Source organism: Geotrypetes seraphini, chromosome 8 (genome assembly GCF_902459505.1).
Source record: "Geotrypetes seraphini chromosome 8, aGeoSer1.1, whole genome shotgun sequence".
NCBI lineage: Eukaryota > Metazoa > Chordata > Amphibia > Gymnophiona > Dermophiidae > Geotrypetes > Geotrypetes seraphini.
The window spans coordinates 150114922-150139676 of record NC_047091.1 but is presented as its reverse complement, the minus strand read 5'-3'; the positions used below and the strand labels follow the sequence as shown (position 1 = coordinate 150139676).

The 24755-nt window shown below is 42.1% G+C and overlaps 6 non-coding genes across 6 annotated transcripts; 1 reads left to right on the top strand and 5 right to left on the bottom strand.

Moving 5' to 3' along the window:
* Window positions 1-15117: 15117 nt before the first annotated feature.
* Window positions 15118-15189, bottom strand: TRNAA-UGC. The gene has a single exon. It is a non-coding gene; the product is annotated as a tRNA-Ala (tRNA).
* Window positions 15190-15691: 502 nt separating this feature from the next.
* TRNAD-GUC lies at window positions 15692-15763 on the bottom strand. Its single transcript has one exon. It is a non-coding gene; the product is annotated as a tRNA-Asp (tRNA).
* A 935-nt stretch (window positions 15764-16698) lies between these two features.
* Window positions 16699-16771, bottom strand: TRNAF-GAA. The gene has a single exon. It is a non-coding gene; the product is annotated as a tRNA-Phe (tRNA).
* Window positions 16772-17108: 337 nt separating this feature from the next.
* Window positions 17109-17180, bottom strand: TRNAD-GUC. Its single transcript has one exon. It is a non-coding gene; the product is annotated as a tRNA-Asp (tRNA).
* Window positions 17181-17862: 682 nt separating this feature from the next.
* Window positions 17863-17934, bottom strand: TRNAD-GUC. Its single transcript has one exon. It is a non-coding gene; the product is annotated as a tRNA-Asp (tRNA).
* A 379-nt stretch (window positions 17935-18313) lies between these two features.
* Window positions 18314-18385, top strand: TRNAA-UGC. The gene has a single exon. It is a non-coding gene; the product is annotated as a tRNA-Ala (tRNA).
* The last annotated feature ends 6370 nt before the right edge of the window (window positions 18386-24755 follow it).

Sequence of the window (24755 nt, the reverse complement as noted above, 5' to 3'; positions counted from 1 at the left end):
AAAAAATGCGAAAAAGCAGAGGGGAAGGAAAGTAAAATTAAGGAGAGGAAGCTGTTTAAAAATAAACTCCCTTACATATGTCCATCTAGATGTTTAAACAATGCCGAGTTGCCAGTTTTGTGCCCTGGCTACTCGATGACGTAAACAACCGAGGTGGGCGGACGTGCTCAACGAGTTACCGTCCAGTCACCCACCCACCCTCGCTCCCTTCCCCACCATTGCAAACTGTGGCGCTTGTTCTTCCCGCCCTGTGGCGCAGAACGGATTTGAGAAGCTGGTTTTGTTCTAACATTTTCAGTTATAGGATTTTATATTTTGTAGGGATTTTATGGTTTTTTTGGGGGGGAGCGGTGAATGTAGCCGCTTTAATAAGAAGGTATTATTTAAAAATGGAGGGTAAAAAGTAAACCCGGCTCAAGTCTGTTTCCAGATAGCAAACGAAATTCTAAGAAACAATACAAATTGTGTAATAAGAGATCGATTTATACATACACATTCAACTATTTCTATAGTGAATAAGGAGCAGGAAGCCGCAAGCTGACCACCAGGCTGGTCAAAGCTGCCAAGTTACCCATCCCAGGAAGGAAACTGGCGGTCATAGATTTTCAGCCAAGGCAAGCTCATCCTACTAAGGCTTATTACTGTATTTCTATTGTACCACGCAGGCAGTACTATACATTAAACATACGAAACGGTTCCTGCTCTGAAGAGCTTACAATCTTAATTATGTAGTAATGCAAAGGAAATAAGGTGATACCTTTTTTATTGGACTAACTTAGTGCATTTTTATGATGAGCTTTTTAAGGTAACCCTTCAGATAAAAAAAAGAAGCAAATGTTGACAAATATCAGTATATGTATAAGGAAAACATTAAAGCATTTCAGGGATAGGAAGAGGGAGGGGTGGGTGGGTGGGTCAGCAGAAGACAGAAAAGTGGCAGAATTAAATGTCTTTATTAGTGGAAAAGAAAGCCCAGATCTCTTTTAAGTCTAGTCTGGTAAGATGGGTTTATAATTGAGAAATAGTTGGTATACTTATTAAATATTATATACTGTTTCAAGATTATAGTAAAAGATTATATAATGATACGTTATATATATAGTAATGTATGAAGGAATATCGAGTGTTTATGTAATGAAATTGTATAAATTTAAGTGGTACACTTGTTATATGAAAAATGAATAAAAAACTTAAAACAAAACAAAAAAGTCTAGTCTGGTAGGTGTCAAAACATTTTATCATTTTTATTTCAAACGTTTTACAGTCTTGGATTGTTTTAAAGTTCCCTTTTAGTATCCTCACCATAAAAGACACACTGGACAAAAATGCAATACTGTGGTTGGGCTACAGCCTAGGCACCCTGAGGTTGTGCGTGCAGGCCCATGCTGCTCCTTGTGATCCTGAACAGGTCACCTGCCCTCCCATTGCCCCAGTTGTACTTGTGAGCCTACTGGGACAGTCAGGGAATTATGCTTGAGTACCTGAATAAATTAATGTAAACCATTCTGAGTTCCCCTGGGAGAACGGTATGAAAACTGAACGAATGAATGCTGCTTATGTAGGGAAATACAAAAGGAGAAAAGGGTAGGGGGCTACAGAGTAGGGTTATCATATGGCTCCAGAAAAAAAAGAGAATAGATTGAGAGAGACATCTGGGTTTTACTTCCCTTCCATTCCTTTCAGGTGAAGTAAAACCCGGATGTCTCAATCCGTCCTTACTTCCATTGCTTTCAGTGGAAGTAAAACTTAGATATCTCAATCTGTCTTATTTTATTTTGGAGCCATATGGTAACCCTACTACAGAGGGAATGACAAGCAAATGTGATGCTTTACAAATTGGTAGATTTAAGACATAAATCCTGCTGCTTTACGCAAGACCTGTAATACTTATTTCAATGGATTACAACTACTACACTGCTTTGGATTGTACTTTAAAGTTTAAACCCAGGACTGGTCAGAACGTCTCCCTCCTGGAATGAGTACCTTGGCAGCTCTGCCTTGTGCTGGATTCTCTATCCTGATTAATTGTGTTTTTTGGTGATTAAACAGTTTGCCTTTTGTTTCCCAAGTGATGTCCTTAGTTTGAAGTTTGAACATACTTCTCCAGTGAGTCAAATTCATGTTGTACTTGTTAATGTAAGATCAGTACGCAATAAAGTGCAGCTTATTTATGATTTTATTGTAGATTATTATTTAAATATTTTATGTGTAACTGAGAGTTGATTGTTAGACTCTGATATGGCTATTTTATCACAAATTGTCCCTTCATATTATCCCCCCCCCCCCTTTTACTAAACTTCTATAGCAGTTATTAGTGCTCTATGAACTCTATGAGCGTCGGGAGCAGTGCAGAGCATTCAGTGTGACTCCCTACGCTAATAACCGCTATCGTTATTTAGTAGAAGGGGGGTGGAGTATGTTCCCTTTTCTCAGTCCAGAATAGGCTTAAGGGGTAGGGGGGGGGGTTAGCTATTGTGAGCAGCATTGATGTATTGGTTGCTTGAACTGATCATAAATTTGTTTTGTTTACAATTACACCATCTAAATCCTTGTGTGTTAGTTAGACACAAGTGGTAACACAGTGTTTCTCAAACTGTGTGCCCTAAAGAGATTCTGGGTGTGCTACAAGAGATTCCAGAATTTTATTTTATTTTTCCTACTATCATCTGTTACTTTGGTTCCCAATGGGGGCACAGGTACTATTCAAATTTTCTTGTATCTGTTTTAAGTTGATTTGGGGAATTGCCCCAACTTACCTTTTAACTCATTTCACATAGCCTACTGAGGACAACTAGGAGTTCTAATTTATTTGTCTATCCAAAAATTATTGGCTGCAGATACAAGACTTTTTTGGATAGGACCCTTGCATTCCAAGCAAGTAAGCAGCAGTCCTGGTGGGGTAATTACATCGGTGGAGTCATGATGTCTTATGGTGCATTTTGAAAAGTAATTAAATCAGCGTTGTTGACAAATTAATTTCCTAAAAGTGGATAACAAATATTTTATACTGAATATTGTTAAGTAATGTGTTGTATTTGTAACTATCTGTATTTCGCTGATTGTCCAGCCTTCTTCTGTGTAAACCACCTAGAAATTGTTTGATTATGGCGGTATAGAAGAATAAAGTTATGTTATGTTATAGTATACACTAGAATAGATGACGTGTACATTGCATATGCAAGAATCTGTCAATGTTTCTAACGTTTGTGTGCGTAAGGAAACAACCACCCAGATAAGCATCATTCTTTGACATGATTGCTCCTTGAAAACTAACGCAAGTAATTTTACTTTTATTTTTATTAAGCAACAAAGTAATCAAAGCTTTGTTACTGTTTGGATCTTCTTATCTTTGCAAACTTATATATTTTTTTTTTTACTTAACTTGTATGATTGTGTATTTTGGGGAAGTTTAAGAATTGCATGTTAGTATTTTAAGATCAGGGTGTGTTTGTTCACCTATGTTTATGTGTTTTCTTTTGAATCCTACATAGGGTATTTGTTATGAGGGATATGAATGTTTAAATAAATAATGACCCTGGTACTTTAGATAGATTGTGAGCCCACCGGGACAAATAGGGGCAATGCTTGAGTGCCTAATTGTTAACTGCTTAGATAATTTTGTAAGGCGGAATATAAATAAAATAAATATCTAAAATAAATCAATTGTTCCTATAATGGTTATAATTTTTAACATTCCAAAACAATTTTTAAAAATAAAGCCCGTAAGGTGTGTGTTATTATTTAGGGATTTCTAAATCTTAAAGATGCACATTTTAAAATTTGGAATATGCCATCTCTTTCGGCCTCTTTTACAAAGCCGCACTAGCGGCTGTGCTGCGTAAATGGCCCCGAAGCCCATAGAGATTTAAACGGCTTCGGGGCCATTGCTGTGCGGCTTTGTAAAAGAGGCAGTTTATTTTATTATTTTAAGAGTATGGAAAAGAGAGAGAATTCCAGAACTAACTGAAATCTTGCATGAAAACAGCCAATAAAAACCCTCCTCAAACCCAAAATATTATACTGTGCTCGTGCTAAAATGTGAGCCTATCCTTTTATGCTTCAGTATTCAGTTGTGCACTTGAAGTGAGTTGAGGAGAGTGAGTCATTTTGCTAGTGAAAATTATTCATTTTGATTGTGTCACTATGGCAAGTCAAAAAAAATGATGAACATAGAAGGGAAAGGGGAGAAAAATTTTCCCCTCTATAAAGTTATATGCATTTTATTACATAACAGAAACAATTTCTCTTATAGATGATTTGGCAAGAAGTATAAAAAAGGAAAAGCAGAGATGTTTCCCTTTTCTGTACAAGTGGAACCATCTGTAGGGTACTAAAGGGTGGGGCCTCTGAGAGGAAGGGGGGGAATGCAAGATGGAGTCAAAAGAGTTGCACTGTGCTCAACCCAGCTGCCTCTGCATATTCCCCTGGTGCCCCCTCCCCCTTCTTCATAGGTTTCATGGGGCCGAACAGGGAGAGTGGGTGCCCTATAACTCGCCTTGCCAGGGATGTCATATTTCCTGACACCAATCCTTTGTACAGCACCCTTCCCCGCACCCCGGTAGCCTTGGGTTCTAACCTCAGCTCCTTTCTTCTGGTTAATGCTATGTAGATCTTCACATGACAGAAGCCAAACATGAAAGAAAGTAATTAATCAGAACAGGCCCTGTAAGCTGGTGCACAGTTCACACTCATAGGCCCTGCAAATATCCTACCCCAATCCACCCTCTCTTACATGGGCCCTCTGTTACTAGGGAATCTTATGAAAGGGGTGAGGTTGGCTTAGGGCCTGTGAAGGCTCACAAGACTCAGGCAGATTTTCCTTTTGTTGCTACCAAGGACACAGTTTCACTTGGATCATCTCAGCTGCTGTGATTCTTTGCTGAGCTAGCACTGGTGGCAAGATTGTATGGTGCCTTTGGCATTTGTCAACATAGGCAATTGCCAATGTTATGTATGTGGAAGTCTTTCCCAGGTGACTACAAGCCAAATCCAATGGCAGAGCAGCTTTAAAAATCGCTCTGTTACATCACAATGTGCTCTGATCCCCCTGAGCTTTCACCATCACTTGTCTGTTTTCATATAGGAAATAATCGTAGCAGAGTCTTAGGGTTATTATATGGCTCCAGAAAAAGGAGGATGGATTCAGACATCTGGGTTTTACTTACATAGTTTTCAATGGAAGTAAAACCCAGATGTTTCAATCTGTCCTTTTTCTGAAGCCATATGGTAACCCTAAGAGACTAAATGTCAGGGATATTAAAGCCCGGATTCTGTATAGGACACCCGGTCTCAGAAACCAACGGTATCCTATACAGAATCATGCCTAAGCCCGCCTAAAGTGAACCTGATTTTCTAACTGACATTACAAACACCGGTTAGAGAATCGAGTTGTAAGTAGTCGCAATCGCTGAGCTTATCACGGCAAGAGATCTCCCTACCACGATAGGTTTAGCGGCTGTGGCCACATGTCCTGCCTGAACGATCGCCAGCAGGAAGGATGCCTAGTCCCTCCTGCCGGAACCCCCCTCACCCCACCCCTGAAGATTGCGCTGCCTCCCCCACCCAGTTCACCCCCGTCCCGGACTCCCTCTAACCTTTAAGGAAGGACGGAATGACGGGTCTACCCTCCTTCCGAATGGCAGACCTGCCCCTTCCCGGTGCATTGTGGGATGCACTGGGGAGGGGCCTAAGGCCAGATTGGCCCAAGCGCCTAAGGCCCCACCCATAGGAGGGGCCTTAGGCACCTACGCCAACCAAAATCTTAGGTAGGCCCATGTGCCTAAGGCCGCGCCCGCCTGGGCCAACCAGAATCTTAGGTAGGCTCATGTGCCAATGGCTGCACGATTTACCGGGGGGGGGGAGTCTGGCAGGAGGTATTGGACATCCCTCATGCCAGTGATTATTCTGGCAGGATGGGCAGCCACTATTGCGGCAGCTAAACTTATCACAGCAGGGTGACCCTTGCCACTATAAGCTCAGTGGCTGCGTCTACTACAGTGTAGGCTAGCATTTTGCTGGCCTACATTGTATGCATCTCCCACCGGCCTAGGGAGACGCGTATGGCTGCCTAGGTCCGCCTAAGTCTACTTCTGGGGTAAACCATGCCCATGCCTAGCCGTAGGCATGCTTAGGTGGGCTTGTGCACCTCCCTATGCTCATGGAGGCACCTCCAATGTAGGCAGCCTGCCTCGGGAGTTTTTTTTCTTTTTTTTAACGTGCGTCCCGATTGGCTGCTTAGACAGCGGTAGGCATCCTACTGCTGCCTACAATTGGGACGCCGTTTATAAAATCCAGGCCCAAGAGTACATGAAAAATATGAGTGGGTGGTCATTGACACAAAAATGGACACAAATAGACAGTTCAAAAGTTATTAGAGATGGAAAAGCCTACAGATACACTTATAGGTCCAATTTCCTATAGGAAATTAGGAGAAATATAGGGAGAAACCCAAGTCTAATAGCTACAAATGAAGGATTATGGTGTGTTATCCCCACTAGGGTGAACCTCAATCAAGCTGGAAGGCCAAAGCAGCAGAAGCTGCAGGGACAAAACAGATCTGTTTTTATTATTATTAAATCTTTTTTTATTGTTAAAGAGAATAACAACTCACAACCACAGAACACAGATAAGGATTGTAACTTTTCCAACAACAGGCCAAAGAGGGACACCCCCCCCCAAGGAGGACTGGGCTCTGATGTCCTCTCAGGGAACAAAGAGACCCAAACACTCTGTTTTTAATTGCATTTCACTGTTCTGCAATGCTTTTTGAAATAACACTTCCCCGAATAAAATCTACACTGCTAGTTTTTGACTGTTCTTCATAGATTATTATAGACAAGAGGCATGGAAACTTCCAGATAACATTTGGTTAACTGGACGTACACAGACAATGTTGCCTTCTTTGCATTTATATAAAGGAGACAGCTGCCTTCCCTCTGACCCAGATGCAGAAAGCTGCAAGAAAACTGGAACAGACGCTCTGTTGGTCTGAGAGGAGTAAGCTTATATTCACATGATTCATGTTATTGATGTGAATATTGCCCAAGGGCATGAATAACAAGTGTAATACTAAATTTCTAGTTTCTCACAGAACATTCTGGAAATAGAATGTTAAAAGTGTTTCACTATAGTAGAGCTACCAGAAACATGACTGTGGGATTATACTTTATTTGTTATCTTTTATATCAATAATAATTTTACTGTAAACCGCTTAGCCTCGCTAATAGGCGATATATCAGATTTTGAATAAACTTGAAACTTAAATCTAATGAGGAAGCCTGGCGTGGTATCTAAGGAGTAAAGGAATATACAATATGACGATGAAAAATCAAGTACCGAGATTTGCCAGTCAGCATCATGTGGCTCTGAGTCAGACTCCTCAGATCTCACAGTCTCTGCAGGCCTCACTGAAACTTCAGCTAGAAAGAGTGGAAAAGGATTACAGTTTCTCCAGACATTTGCGACAGTGTGCGCCAAAGACATGAGAAATTTAACTTGGTCATTATTACATTGAAAGCAATTTAAGCGGACAGGAGAGAGGCTCTTGCCCACTTAAATTGTGCTAAATGAGCTGGACACCAATATTCAGTGGCACTTAACCAAAAAGTGCACTGAATATTGTCTCAAACCACATAACAGAAAGCCAGGAAATGGAGGGGAGGAGCCGATAGTTATACGATATTCAGTGTCGATGCCTGCAAAGCTAAGGGGGCAGATAGGAGCGCACAAAAGAAGTCCTAGCTTTTCCCACTTAGCTATACAGTGGCCAGAACTGAACATCGGCTGCCCCCTGTGTAATTCTGGATAGTGACCAGTTTATGTCTAGGTTCACCCCTCCCTCACAAATAAGCCAGCACACACACCTCTGTTCCCACCCCAAAAAATATTGGGCCTTTCTTAGGGTTACCACATTTTGCATCTGGTAAAGGAGGATGCGTGGCCCCGCCCCAATCCACTCTCAGGCCCACCCCATTCCTCCCCTAGGTCTGCCCCATTCTGCCTACCAACCCCAGCGCTAAGCAAACCTTGTCTCTTTGGGCCGGGTCTGGAATGCACCAGCGCATGCACAGATGGACGTCAGACTCGACCCTGATCTTACCAGCTTTTCAAAACCCAGAGAAAGTGCCGGGTTTTGAAAATCCGTCCAGATGCCCGAACAGTCATCTGAAAAGAGGACATGTCTAGGTAAATCCAGATGTCTGGTAACCCTAGGCCTTCCTGGATCCTCCAGCCCACCCCTAACAATAATCAACCTTCCTCTCTGTACCTCCAAAATAATCAACCCCCCATTTCAGACCTCCCCAAGAGAAGGCACAGTTCTGCTCCCAGAGAAGGCCCCCTTCTGTAGTATTCTCTCCCCTTATAGGTTCCCCTTGGCTAACATGACCATTTATTTTTTTTCCCTCAAAATGGGACCAGAACCCTCCCCCCACGGGATCTTCCCCCAGATCCCCCCCCAGAACCCATTAAATATAGTGCAAAATATAGACAGCAGATATAAATTATCAAAACTGACACATTTTGATCACTAAATTGAAAATAAAATCATTTTTTTCTACCTTTGTTGTCTGGTGATTTCATGAGTCTCTGGTTGCACTTCCTTCTGACTGTGCATCCTTTCTTTCTTTTTCTTTCTGTCTTTCTTTCTCTCTCCCTGCCCCCGTTCTTTCTGTCTTTCTCTCTCCCGCCCCCCCTGTCTGTCTGTCTTTCTTTCTCTCTCCCGGCCCTCCCCCCAAGCCGCCTATTTCTCCAAGCCACTGCCACACTAAAATCATCTTCGTGCAACGACTGCACAAGCCTTCCCCTCCCTCCCCCCGCTGTTAATTCTGACATCGGAGAGGAAATTCTGTGCTAGCCAGGCAGCGATTGACTATCCAGGGTTAATTTAGCCGGCAATAGTCAGTGTTTAAAAGAATTCTGAATGCTGCTAACTGAATATTTACTAGAGTAGTTAAGTTAAAATAAATTAACTACTAAATGCAGCTAAATAGATTTTCTTTAACCTATACAGATTAGATAAATCTCAAGGCAGAAGTTTAGATTTTCTTTATGTTTTATTAACATTTGATTATTAACACTTAAGCATATTACAGATTTAAGTGGCTTACAGTAAAATACAAATAAATTAGGAAAGGAATGCCATTAGAGATAGAGATAAGATAAAGAGGTGGAAGGGCATAATTTAAAAAAACAAACAAACATCTAAGTCCCCTTTTGGCCTAAGCCCCTAAACGCTGAAAGTAGCAGCTGGGAAAATGAGGGGGTTTTTTATTTTTAGAATGTCCTACCTCTATGTTCAGCAGTTTAATCGCCCAGACCACCACAGGAGGGGCCTAAGACAACTGGGTCAATTCCTGTTGGCCTAGGTGCCTAAGGCCCCTCCTATGGGTGGGGCCTTAGGCACCTGGCCCAATCAGGCCCCAGGCCCACCATTCCGAGGATGGCGGGCCTGCCGGGCTTGGGACCCATCTGTCCGGCCAACATTAAGGTAAGTTGGGGGGGTGTCATGGTTTGGGGGGGTTAGAGAGCTGTTCGGGGGTTCAGGGGGCAATCAGAGGTTCGGGGGGGGGGGTGCGCCATGGGCAGGAGGGCCAGGGATCCCTCCTGCCCATCTTTGAGGGGGGTGGGGGGTTTGCCTTCTGGCAAAAGAGCTTGGGTTCCCTCCTGCCAGTTCGGGAGGGGGTGTTGGGGGAAGGGGCGCCTCGGCAGGAGGGCTTGGGCTCCCTCCTGCTGGTATTGTTGGGGAGTTCAGGGGAGTGGGGGCCTACACCTCGGCAGGAGGTCTTGGGCTCCCCCCTGCCGGTATTGTCGCAAGAGAGTTGTGGTGCCAGCAGGAGGGCTTGGGATCCCTCCTGCTGGTAGTCACGGGGGGTGCGCCTTTGGCAGGAGAGATTGGGCATCTCTCCTGCCGGTTTGCGGCAGTTCGGGGGGGATAGCGATCGTGGCAGGAGAGATTAAGCATCTCTTCTGCCGTAATCATTGTGGTGGGTTATGGGCAGGTTACTGGGGCTACTGAGCTGATCGCAGCAGCCACAATCAGCTCAATGGCCCCTATTCAGAACTTATACCTGTTTTGACTTGGTCTAAGTCAAAACGTATAAGTTCCGACTGGGCCATCTCCCCAGACTTTTGGTTATACTTGCAGTACGATTATGTGAGAGGCCATGTGCAGAAACTCATTTCAGGGCCTCATTCAAAGATGCCAAGTGACTGAGGTAAACTTAGAGATGGCAAAGTGAATCCTAGTAATAGGAGTAACAATATCAGAAATATAAATATTTAACAGCACTGTAAAACAATCATACATATAACAGAAATACACTTCTCCCTCTATTTTTGTGGGTTCGGCACTGCGACTTAGATTATTTGCAGTTTTCATCTTGCTGACTCTACACCCCCCCCCCCCCCAACACACAAATGACATCATCCTGGAGTGATAAGAAAAAAGTTCAGTGCTTTTTGTCAGTGTGGGCAGGCAAATGGCAGCGTCATAGAAAAGTGTGCAGAGAGAGAAGTTCAGCACTTGCTTCCGTCAAACAGCAGCGTTTGGGGGGGAAGGGCATACAGAGAGAAAAGTAACTTAAAAAAAAAACAACCAAATGTGAACACTAAGAATAAGTTTTATATGCAATTTCATATGTATTCATGGGGGCTATACCACAAACCCCTCGAATATGAAACCACATAGTTATTTGCGGGTTTTTTTTTTGTATTCATGGGCCGTCTTTGACCTTAACCCCCATGAATATTGTCATAACCCCAGCCCTAAAGCTAAGCTTGTGCCAGGGAAGTCATCTGCTAACCCCAAGATTACACTAAAGAGGGCCAATCAATGTGACCAGGTAAACTCTAATGCTCAGCTAGGAGCAAAGTTTCAATTGAGACAACCTTGAGAAAGACTCTTACAAACCTGGACAATTATTGGGACTTTGGTTTTTTTTGGTAGCCCAGACATTGGTCTTGATAGGACTGAACTACTGTGGATGGTTTGTGGGACTTACTTGTTTTGTACCTGACCAGAAGGTGAGGGCTGTATTTTAAAGCCCAGGTTTTATTTTTTGCCTTTTTTATTCATGTTTCTTTAAAGGGGAAAGTCCCACCAGGGATAAAGTGTTTCCTAGTCAATAAAGGGAGACACCACTGACTGAAATAACTTTATTGAACCTAAGTGTTTTGTTTTTTTTTTGCTTATTAACCAGCAGGACCTCCAACATCTCTTGGAGGCACGTGGGAATCGGTCGTGGCTGAGCGGTGAATAGGGGCCTAAGTTTGAGCCCGTCACCGGCAACGCCACAATATGAAAAGCAAAAAGTTATTTGCTTTTTTTTTGGGGGGGGAGGGAGGTATTTGCGGGCTTTCTTTGACCCTAACCCCTGCAAATATGGAAGGAGAAATGTATGATAAATGTCAACAAAATTTGAACAATACCATAAAAGGCATCATGAAAGAACATTCCTATAATACAGATATGATTCTCATGATGTTAGCACAATACAAATGAGACATCTTTTCTTTTCCTTTCAACTGATGACATTCCTTTTCTTTTTCTGATGCGATTATGAAAACTGCTCTGAGCAGTACAGCAATATATCAAGCAGAGATATCAACCGCATATTGACTGTGATCAAAGAAGAAAGTAAGGTTTCTAAAACTGACATTGTAATCCACTTGGGGACGAATGATCTGGTCAACAGTGGTGTGCCTGAAGCACAGACAGCATTCCAGAAGCTGGGGGAGGGTCTAAAGCAGTGATCTCAAACTCGCGGCCCGGGGGCTACGTGCGGCCTACCACGTACTATTTTGAGGCCCTCGGTATGTTTATCATAATCACAAAAGTCAAATAAAACAGTTTCTTGATCATATGTCTTTTAAGCTATAAATTATAATATTATTATTAAGACTTAGCCAAAAGGAAAGATTTATAAACTATAAAGAGTTTTACCTCATGCAAAATTGTAATTTCTTTAATAAGACATTAACTATTTTTTTCTGAGGCCCTCCAAGTACCTACAAATCCAAAATGTGGTCCTGCAAATGGTTTGAGTTTGAGACCACTGGTCTAAAGGCTTTGGTACACACTGTAGAATTTTCTAAGGTACTACCAACCTGTGGTAAGGGAAGAAAGGCTTCATAAGACAGAGTAGTTCAATAAGTGTCTCAAATCCTGGTGTCAACAAGAAGACTTTAGATACAAGGATGGGAAAATATATGGAAAACCAAGGCTATATTATAGGAACGGCCTACATCTTTCTATGGCGAGACGGAGGTTACTTGCTGAGAAATTCAGACAGTATATTACTAGGTGTTTAAATTAGAGTGTGGGGATGATAAAGGGAGGTGAGCAGAATCAAAGACACCCCCCCCCCCCCCCCACATAATGCAACAGCAGTGGGGAAGGTAATGCTAGCACCATCATCAATATAGAGGGAACGGAGAGTAGGCAAAACACAATACAAGAGCTACAGTAAAATGTTGCTGAAAAGCGGAGCACTTATGCTCATAATTTAGTTAATAGAGTTCAGGATCTGCACAGCTGACTTGGATATTGTTGCTAGCCCTGAGACATGGTTCAATGATTCCCATGTAACCATACTGGGATATTATTTATTTTTTTTTTTTTTAGAAAGGATAGAGATGGCTGGAAGGGTGAAAGAGTAGCACTATATGTGAAAACCAGTATTAAAGCATCTGAAAAACAGGGGTCCTGGGGATAGGAGGAAGTGTTATGGATCAGCTTGACGAGAGAAAATGGAACCTCTATACACCCAGGGCTCTTCTATAGGCCTCCGACACAAACAGAGAAGCTGGTGCCAAACTACATGATGGCTAAGCTTCCTCCATATGTGCTGAACTGGTCCCTCCAGTCCCAGGACAAAATACGCCTCAAAACGCCCCCTGGTGGTGCCCTTTGACTGCAAACCGCCAACTGACAGTCCTACTCCCACTTTATACCAAGCCATTAGAATCGACTGCCCCTGCAGATCAGATCCCTTGACGGACTCCTCAGCTTTAGAAAAGCAATAAAAACATACCTCTTCACCTAAACCCCTGTAGACCGATGGACTACAACGAAATGTATATTAGTACCAGAACGAATATGTCATGTAAGGAAAATTTGTATTGTAAAATCTTACACTGTAATCATGGCAATCTAACATGTAAACTATCTGTGTGTCAAATTAAGATAAAACTTGTACTATAAGGATAACTATGGCAAATTGTAAGCTTCAAACTGTATATTATGTATATTAATATTAGACCCCTAGTATGTGTCAGGTTAGGATAAAAACTTGTATTGTAAATTTGGACTGAAATTATGTATGTTTAACCTGTAACCCATTCTGAGTTCTTTGGGGACAACGGAATAGAAAACAAATTAAATCAATCAATTATAGGCATGGGAGAAGAGTCAGGTTTTCACCCGCTTCCTGAAGTAGAGGTAATCTTGGTCTAGCCCAGGGATGGGCAATGAGGGCCGCAATCCAGTCGGGTTTTCAGGATTTCCCCAATGAATATGCATGAGATCTATTTGCATATAATGGAGGCAGTGCATGCAAATAGATGTCATGCATATTCATTGGGGAAATCCTGAAAACCCGACTGGATTGCGGCCCTCGTTGCTAGTCCCTCTGGGAGAGAATTCCAAACTATGGGAGCTACTCCTGAGAAGGCTCACTGGTAGGCCTCAAATTGTTATGACAAGGGTATAGATAGGAATGCTCCTTCAGAACCCTTTAGAGGCCTCAATGGTGTGGAGAGGGCAAGCTTATTATTTAAGCATTTTGTCCCATTTTGTCTGAGGGCCTTGAAAATCAAAGAGCTTTAAATTTGACTCTGAAAGATATTGGTGGTTGCTGGGCCTTTGCAGGAAGGGTGCGATGTGCTGACGTATTCTGAATTAGTTGCAGGTGGTGCAAATTCTTTTTTTGGTTTGACCAGTGTACAGGGTGACATAATCATAGCATGGGCCGCTGTGGTTAGACTAAGTTTTTCAATACATGAATAGAGAAGTTATAGTTGCTGCAGATGACAGAAATAATTTTTTTTAAGTTTGTTTGAATGTGTGGGATCAAAGTATGTGATGAGTCACGTACTTGTGACCTGGACTGGCCACTGTTGGGGAAACAAGCTATTGGCTAGATGGATTATTGGTCTGACCCAGTATGGCTGTTCTTATGATTCTAGAAGTATCCCAAGATTTCTGACCTGTGATTGTAAGGGTGTTAATACTTCTTTGAGGTTATATGCCTGTTCACTTGTGTTAGGAACCCACAGAATCTATTTTTAGCTTGGGATCAGACAGAGTTTGTTGTTGTTGTTGTTGGTTTTCAATCTGTTCCTAACTCAAACACAATTTAATGGGTATGAGCAGTGGCATAGCAAGGGTGAGAGGCGCCTGGGGCGGAAGCACCCCTCCCCTGCCCTCGTCTCCGCCACCCGCTCCCCCCTGCCATGCATGCCCCCGCTTCCTTCTTCTGCACCTCCGGTTGTTCACCACCACGAGTAACAACTTCAACGTGCTTCTCACGACCCTGGCGACTCTCCCTCTGATGTCACTTCCCATGCACGGCACCCGGAAGTGACGTCAGCGGGAGAGCTGAGGCGGTCGCGAGGTACACGTTGAAGTTGGTGCCTGCGCATGGCGAGGGGAGGAGTGGGAAGAGGCCCCCACCAACAAGGCACCCAGTGCGGACCGCCCCCCTCATCCCCCTCCACTTACTACGCCACTGGGTATGAGTAGTTGCACATCATTAGCATAGTTATAGAATTTTGTGTCCCTCAACAGAAGCAGTTCAACTAAACTTTATGGCCGGCGGCACACTAAATCCAGAAGGCACCCGAAAGTGCGCGGAGGCCCATTTGGTTGCGACCCACTGGTGGATGGATCCGGGAGGTGCATGGAGAGACAAGATGCCAGCCAGGAGTGTCATCTGCACGGGCTTGCCTCTAGGAAGCCGCCTCTAGGAAGGTTAAAATGACCAGTACTCTTCCTATTTTCCCTTGTGTGATTTATTTATGTTGCTTCTTAATTAAAATACATTTACTTAGGATTAAAAAAACAAACAACAAAAATTGAGCCTATTGCCATTAAAAAAAAAAAAAAAAAAAAAAAAGGAGTGGAGATGCCGGGGATTGAACCCGGGGCCTCATACATGCAAAGCATGCGCTCTACCACTGAGCTACATCCCCTACTGTTATGAAAGCTTTTCCTTTCCTTGTAGAAATTATACAAAAGACCTGAGGTCTGTTATTTTAATATATTTTTATACGTTAATTTCAACTATTTCTGTGTGCCTTTACTTAAAATTGGCTATACTTGTACTTAGTATTTTATTTTCAGAAGTCAAGAATTTGATAGTTATGAGGAAACAAAGTAATGCTTGCCAATGACCATTTTACTTAAAAAAAAAGCCCCATCGATTTTTCAGATTATTTAGGAAGAGAAATAAATCAGTTTTAGCCTAGCCTTTGCTACATTAGTGCTGTACCCTTTTTTAGTTTGTCACTAGAACGAATATTATTTCTTGATTCAGCAAAAAGTTCACACCAAATTTAAAAGTACTGTAATCGAAATACTTCACTATACTGTATACTACACATTCTTTTTATTACTCAAAAGATATTATTTCGTTTTAAAAAGAAACCAATTTTTTTATTCATTCAGCAGAAGGAGGAGGAAAAAATAATTTGCCTCCCCGTCGGGGAATCGAACCCCGGTCTCCCGCGTGACAGGCGGGGATACTTACCACTATACTAACGAGGATTAGCTTGGTAAACATTCCTAAAATATTCCCCAAGTAGTTGCTTTAACCGTTTTCTGGACCTTAAACAAACAAGTTTATGCTCTTCCCTCAATGCAAATACATTTTATAGCTCCCACATAGGTGTCAGAATAGGTGAAGCCTCAGAAGCTACTACTACATCCCCAAATTTTGCTCCCTCTCACCACGACGCATCTCACTACCTCGCACATCGGGTCAACCACTCCATTCTCTGCCCAAGAGGCATGGTGGGTAGCCAACCATCTCTCTGGCGGCCTTAGGAACATCCAACTCTAAGGGACCCCTGCCTAGGCTCCAAAGAAGCACCTCAAATGAGGCAAGAGCAATGCCCCCTAGCTCCAGCTTCCAGATGCCATCATCTTCAAAATGGCTGCAACTCTGCTTTATGCGATGCAATCTGAAACTTAAGGGAATTGATAATACCGTAGCATGTTGTGGAATTTGTGTAGCATTAATTTTGAAGCAGAGTGCATGCTGTACCATGGTTTGCAGCAAAGTTCTAGTAGAAAGACCCCCTCCCTATAAGATGGCATATCTCATCTACTGGAAATAATATTTTCAGACTCTGGGCAAGTCACTTAACAATTCCTTGCCCCAAGTACAAAATAAATACCTGTGTAAAATATGTAAAACGCTTTGATTGTGTAAACCACATAGAAAAAGTGAAGTTCCATCCTTCCATTATGGTTTTCCATCAGGTCTAAATACTTGTTACCTGGGATGGCCAGTGTTGGAAACAGGATAGTGGGATTGATTGCAACTCTTATGTCCATATCTTCTGTGTTTATCCCTAAGGGCTGGTAGAATGGAAGTAGGATACCAGGCTAGATGGATTTTTGTTTGGTTCAACTCAGTGTGATAATTATTGTGCTGTTTTCTATAAGTAAAAAGAAAAACTAAGAGCAACAAAAGAAGCTGCCGAAACCCGGGATCGAACCAGGGACCTTTAGATCTTCAGTCTAACGCTCTCCCAACTGAGCTATTTCGGCCGATGAAATGTATTTATTCTACAAAGACTAATGCACATAAAAACAGTATTTTGATTTTTACTACAGTATTATACTTTTACTTTGTAATAAGAAATAAAAACATGATGGCAGATAAAGGCCAAATGGTCCATCTAGTCTGCACAGTCCACAGTAACCATTATCTCTTTATTTGAGAAATCCCAGTGCCTATCCCAGGTCCTTTTGACACAGTGTCTGTCTCCACCACCTCTTCTGGGAGACTGTTCCATGCATCTATCTCCCTTTCTGTAAAAATGTATTTCATAGACACATGACGGCAGATAAAGTTCAAATGGCCTATCTAGTCAAAAAAAATTATCTCCCCGTCGGGGAATTGAACCCCGGTCTCCCGCGTGACAGGCGGGGATACTCACCACTATACTAACGAGGATTAGTTAAACAACAGTAATTACACTGAAACTTCACACAGCGTTTAGGCGGTATTAAAAGCTAGATGATGTCAGCAGAAAGGAAAGGAAAAGCTATGCAATTAACAAGGGCATTTATCACTATTAAAGCACAAAATCTTTGGAAAATAAACAGAAATAGCCTAGGAAGTCCCTTCTAACATGCTGTGCCTTATGCTTGGAACAAGCTGCCCGAATCCCTTCAGCGGGCTCCATCTCTTGCAGTGCTCAAGAGCCCACTTACAAGCCCACCTCTTTGTCCCCGTGTCATGTCTCTCTGTCTAAGTTAGATTGTAAGCTCTTCCGAGCAGGGATCGTCAAAATGTACAGCGCTTCATATGCCTTTCAGCGCTATATTTTTCAAGCTGCTTTGGGTTTCTGAGATTAACAATAGCATGTTTGGAAATAATCTAACCATTGCCACTGCTATTTGTCTGTATATATGAATTGTCTTTGTTAGAAAATATAAAGAAAATGAAGAACATGAGGGTGCAAACTAAATGACTGGTTAAACAGTTTAACACGAAAAAAATGTCCATTGAATATTTAATTCATGATTCATTTAAGTAAAAAAATAAAATTTGTATGCATTGATTTCTGAAGCAGTTTGGGAAAGATGTAATGAAGATATGAAATATCGATACTGTTTAAAAAAAAAAGAGACGCCTCCCCGTCGGGGAATCGAACCCCGGTCTCCCGCGTGACAGGCGGGGATACTTACCACTATACTAACGAGGACTAGCTGTAAAATACTTTAAAAGCACTGCCCAAATATGCTTTTTCATTACCATTGCTAACAAATCAATAGACTAATTTGTGTTTCTTTTTCCCTTACCACCCTTCTTAGTAGACTTTTGAGTTTGTAATTATGAATAGACATAATCATCCTGATAAACGTCTCTATTTTTGGTTAGCTAACAAATACAGTTTTATTGAAAATATTCAAGTCACATAGGTTTCTTAAATTATAAAGTGTTTGGTTTATTTATATTTCGAATTAAGTATTGGATTTTTAAAATTCTGAAAGAAAATGAATTAATAAACTCTCAATAGAGAAGTTCAAACTCCCTAGAGAGAGTTTAATGAATTTTACATTCAAAAAAAGTTCATAAGAGAAGGGGATGTAGCTCAGTGGTAGAGCGCATGCTTTGCATGTATGAGGCCCCGGGTTCAATCCCCGGCATCTCCAGTTCTACTTTTTTAAAGTCATTGCAGGTATTCAAATCATTATTTAGGCAGCTTGAGAGTAACAGCTGGCAAGTTAAAGGGCAGATATTTGGTACAAAGACTACATAAAATATTCTAAATACATTTCTTATTACAAAAAACATTTTTTGAAAGTTTATATTTGTAAATTTTGATCAGTTGAAGTGACCACGCTATTTGTGAATGCTATTCATAATACTTTCTACTGCTAACTCAAACATAACCTTAGTGGCTTAGCAAGGGTGGGACACCACTCTCCCACCCCCCTCCACACTCTCCTTCCCCTTCACCTCCTGCCGCACACATACTGCTTCCCTTCCCCATACCTCAGCCATCACTTCCTGGACGCAGGTATTTGGAAGTGACATCAGAGGAAGAGGTGACGCTGGCGCAACAGCAGTTTGGGGGGTTGCTGCTCACACCAGGAATGTTACAGATGTACGAGGGAAGGAAAGCAGTACACATGCAGCGGGGGTGGAAAGGAGGATGGGTGCCTGTACCTTCACCAAGATGACACCTGGGGAGGAACACCCCCCCCCTTACTATGCCACTGTAATTAATTAACTAATTTACATACATAGATCATCTGTCATAGAACAGAATGAGTATTAGCAGGGCCGGATTAAAGGGTAGGCCCAGAAGGCACATGCCTAGGGCCCAAAATTGTCAGGGGGGCCCCAGGGCCAGCATTAGGGGGGAGCAAACAGGATAGCTGCCCTGGGCCCCATAGAGCCAGGGGACCCCATGGTCTGAACTTCTTGGAACACACTCGGCAGAAGCTATTGGAGCACCAGAATGAGGCCTGGATTACACAGATGGGCGGCCAACACATCAGAATGAGGCTTGGAACGCTCAATCGATAGTTAACTAGAGACTACCACCCGAAAAATAACCACACACACTGCAAGAAAATGGCCCAAAAGCCCGCAACCTGCTACCGTAAAACACTCCCTGCAGCTGGCCTTCAAACATAGCCCAACTGCGGCGAAAAGGGCAAACAGAATGCTAGGAATGATTAAGAAGGAGATCACGAACAGTTCAGAGAAGATTATCATGCTGTTGTACCAGGCTATGATACGCCCCCACCTGGAATACCTCGTCCAACACTGGTCGCCGTACATGAAGAAGGACACGGTACTACTTGAAAGGGTCCAGAGAAGAGTGACTAAAATGGTTAAAGGGCTGGAGGAACTGCTGTACAGTGAGAGAGTAGAGAAACTGGGCCTCTTCTCCCTTGAAAAGCAGAGACAGAGGGGACATGAGAAACATTCAAGGTAATGAAGGGAATAGACTTAGTTGATAGAGACAGGTTGTTCACTCTCTCCAAGGTAGAGAAAATGAGAGGGCACTCTCTAAAATTAAAAGGAGATAAATTCCATATAAACGTAAGGATACGCTTCTTCACCCAGAGAGGGGTGGAAAACTGGAACACTCTTCCGGAGGCTGTTATAGGAGAAAACACCCTCCAGGGATTCAAGATAAAGTTAGACAAGTTACTGCTGAACCAGAAAGTATGCAGGTAAAGCTAGGCTCGGTTAGGGCACTGGTCTTTAAACCAAGGGTCGCCACGTGTGTGGACTGCTGGGCACGATGGACCACTGGTCTGACCCAGCAGTGGCGATTCTTATGTTCAGTGAGAAACCCTGCACTGATGGTGAGTGGGCGGGGATGCCCAGGGGGAGAAGTCAGAGTGCCCCACCTGCATGCGTCCGGATTCTGGTGCATCTATGGCTATCCCCACCTCATTCTTCTGTTCAGCGGCAAAAGGAAGTACAACAAGGATTTTGTGACAGAGTCAATCTGGGATAGGTACTGGGGAAGAGGGGGGGGGTGGGGTGGGATGCAGATATGGGGAGGAATGGAGGGCACAGCCAGGGCTTGGGATGAGCAAAGGAGCAAGTACTGGGAGAGATAATGGGATGGGATTGAAGGATCAAGTACTAGGAGAGATAATGGGATGGGCTCATGGGAGAATCAAGATGGGATGGGAGGATCAAAGATTGGGCGAGACGAGTAAGGGTAAATAGTGGAGTGCCACAGAGATCTGTACTGGGACTGTTTGCTACCATATTTATAAATGATCTAGAAATTGGAAGGATGATGATGACCTTGTCCTATGCCTTAAGTAGACCTGAGGAGGGCCAGCTTGGTTTACCTGGACAGGTAGGGGTGATGAAATGAGCAAACATGAAATAATAAAAAATTCAGCCATTACACTTTCTCACATTGTACCAGGATTTACTAGTTAGAAAAACCTGTTGATAGATAGGGCCTAATCCAAGAGCAGGTGAGAATGTGGGATTAGTAGCTCAATATGTGAAAATTGGATAAGCTAGAATATAATAATCAGAAATACAAAAGTAAAAGATAGGAATCCAATTTAACATATTGATTTGACACATGTTTCATGTGCTTGAGGGTATAGAAAGGTAGGCTAAGACATTCTGTGATTGATAACCACCATAGCAAATTTACCCCAGATGGCAAAGCTTATGTTTTATATGGCTTCTTTGTTCTGAAGAGTGACCAGCCTGAACTAGGCTGGTCCTCAGGGAGTTATAGGCAGACAGGAGTTGACTTTTGACCTGGTATCCACATTCCAAGGGGCCCTGAGTTTACAGTGCCCTGAGTTTGCAATGGAAAAGACAAATCGAATCCATATGTGCATCATTGATCCAGAATTAAGGTTTAGTAAGTTAGTAAATCAGTAAAACTGCACAATAGAAATTTACTTATGTAGCTATAGGTAACAAGTTAACAAGTGTAGATTAGAATAATATTTTATTTTGATTTTCATATATCTGAAATCCTGAAGAGATCCTGAGCAGACTGCATCTGGTGTTTGGCCTCTGACCTTAAGCAACTTTTTTCTACTCTGTGGAACTCTGATGGGAGGGGGAGTTAACTGCTCCTTCCATTTTTCTCTGTTCAGTCTTAGTGAGACAAAGATAGATGATTTTCTCAGTACAGAGAGGGCACGCTGATTTTTACAGGAAAGGAATTAAAAGCTGAATCTGAGTAGTCTTTGTGAGTATATTACAATATCTGTCTATGTATTTCTTCTTTTTATAAAATATGTAAGCTTAATGTGAGAATGTAACTTTTTAGGTATAAGAATGTAAATTTAGGAATGCTTTTGTGACACGCCTATATGAAGCTAGCCTTATATGGGAACAAATAATTTGGACCAGTTAGATTGCAGTCAGATTGTAACGAAGGAATGTTGTCATTTAGGATATATATGGATGTGTAACTGGTAAAACGTTGGAATTTGTTACGAGCAAGGCCAGCTTTTGGCTTCTGTAATAATTCTCATGATGTAACTGATAACTAATTAATAACCTTATAATCAATGAGATTTGATAACAAATAAATAATAATTTTTTAATTTTATTAAATATATTTGCATCATTTTTTCATTATTCATTTTTACAACCCTAGAGTAGCTACAAGTACGCTTGTGTGCAATTATCTTGGTCAATGAGCGAGATGATTAAATTTGCAGTTGATACTAAAATGTTCAAAGTTGTTAAAACTCATGCAAATTGTGAAAAATTGCAGAAAGACCTTAGGAAATTGGATAACTGGGTGTCACATGGCAGATGAAATTTAATGTGCCCCGGGTGGTCCAAGGTCTGGCATCATTAACTTCTTCGGCCAGCAACAGCATTTACAATTCACTGCTGTTGCCGGCTTTGGGCCTTCCTCTCTGCTGGGTCCTGTCTACTTCCTGTTTCCATGAAGGCAGGACCCGACAGAGAAGAAGGCCCGAAGCCGGCAACAGCAGCAAATTGTGAATGCTGCTGCTGCTGCCTGAAGAAGTTCATGACGCCAGGCCTTGGAGCACCCGCTTAGGGGCGGAACTGCCAACCGGGGATGGGGTGACAGGAGGAAAGGGAGCAGAGGGGGAGAGAATTGCTGCACCCGACTGGAGGGAGGAAGAGATTCCAGGACATGGAGGGAAGAGAGGGAGGGAGGGAGGGAGGGAGGAAGAGATGCCAGGGCATGGAGGGAAAGATGAATGTATGCCAAACCAAGAGAAAAGAAAGGTTTCCATTCAGGGAACCCTGCCTGAATGGCCTGCTTCAATTGCAACCATTTATAACTTTGTTTTTTATTAAGTCCAAATTTATGTTGTAATTGTGAAAACTCCAGCAGCTTACCATCATTAATAACATCATTTAAAGTACGTATTCCTGCTTCAATCCAATCCTTCCAGACAATCATAAAACTGCCTATTTGTATCTTGGAGTTCAGCCATATATTATGACAAGTAGATTTTTGAATAGTAATAGGAGTTAAGTTGTTAACATACTTTAATGTTGTCCATGTGTCCATTAATATCCTATTACTTTTTCTTATTCTAGGCATTTTAATACTAATCAAAAGACGAAGCCTAATAGGAGACATGAGCTGCCACTCCAACCATAACCAATCTGGAAGCTTCTCCATGAGTTCTGGGAGGACCCAATACATACCTTGGCGCAAGATATAGGATTGATGAAACCTATAAAAATTTGGAAAATTTACCCCCCTCCTCAATTGGTTTTTGTAAAGTCACTAGAGCAATTCTTACAGCTTTACCCAGCCAAATAAATTTACTAAGAATATTATTTAACTTTTTGTGCAGATTTTATGGGTCACCAGACCGCGCAGTGGTACAAAACATTATCTGGATATTTAAATAAAAAACCAAGGACTGTACTTAGAGATATTTGGAGCATTGAGATTAAGCATCAAATTCATGCATCTCAATGGCCACGTATTTGGTCTTGGAGGATAAGATGTACAATGTCTGCGTCTATGAGGGAAACATGGTTTTTCCTGTTGCATAGAGCACTCTGGACCCCTGTTCGTTTACAAAAATTGGATTGCTCTAAGTCTAATAGATGTTGGCATTGTCATCTTGAGGCTGGAACTCTAGATCATCTATTATTTTATTGTCCGTTTATTAATAATTTTTGGAAATTGATCTGGGGTCAAATAAATTGTATGTTAGAGAATCCTGTGGCCCTATCATATGACACAGTTTTGTTTGGAATGTCTATGAGGGCCAAAAGTAAAATTTCATCGAATAATAATAAACTGTTAATGATTTTAACAGGAGTTGCCATCCAACATATAACACATAATTGGAAAGACTATAGGGGATTGAATTACTGTTTTTGGTGGAGTTCGGTTTGTCAGATGTATGAAATGGAAAAAACATTGGCAACTAAGAGAGGTTATTATAAGAAATTTAAAGTGGTGTGGGGACCATTAATTGAGTATTATAATAAATAATTGTATTTATCCCCATTAAATATGTGTAGAGGGAAGGGGGATGAGTGGGTTTTATGACATTATGAGGGGTAATATATGAAAAGGGAGGGAGGGGAGATAGTCTATGGTATAAAATGATTGCAGAGTTTCAAGTGAAGAATGTACAGTATGACTTGATTTCTTTTACACTTGATTGTATAATGTAAAAATGAATAAAGATATTTAAAAAAAAAAAAAAAAAGAGAAAAGAAAGGGGGGAATGGAAGGAGGAGATGTCAGAGCATGGAGGGGGGGGAGATATGGAAGAAAAGGAAAGGAGAGAGATGCCAGGGAATCAGGGGAAGGGAAGGAGACAGATGGCAGACTGTGGGATGGGAAGGAAAGAAAGGAGAAGAGAGAGAGATGCCAGAGCATAACAAAGGGGGTAGTGACAGAGAGAGAAAAATGGAGAGGTGGCAGAGCTGAAATGAATCATGTACAAAGGAGAGAAGAGGCACAGGACAGACAGTTTATGGAAGGAGCATAGAAAGAGGGAAGATGCCATATGGAATGAGGAGAGGGCGGACAGTGGATGAAAGAGGCAGAGAGAGGGCAGACAGTGGATGGAAGGGGCTGATGCTGCATGGAAGAGAGAGAGTAAGAGGACACATGCTGGCTAGAAAGAAGAGTGAAGACAAGATGATTAAAGCAGAAACGACAAACAGTAGAAAATTTTTTTTTGTTGCTTTAGAATAAAATAGTAATTTATAGCTAAAGAGACATATGATCAAGAAACTTTTATTTGACTTTTGGGATTATGATAAACATACCGAGGGCCTCAAAATAGTACCTGGTGGGCCACATGTGGCCCCCGGGCTGCGAGTTTGAGACCAGTGACTGGACTAGACAGAGGGGCAGAAAAAAAAAAAAGCAGGAAGAGTAGAAACAAAATCAGTATATCCAAGATAGGTATAGTGAGGGAATGAAACAGACAGGGAAGAGGAGAAAAAACATGAGCAGCAACCACTGGAAATGGAAAAGGGATGGGACTGGATTATGGCCCTCGAGGACCAGAGTTGCCCACCCCTGCACTAAACCATACCTCATCTTAG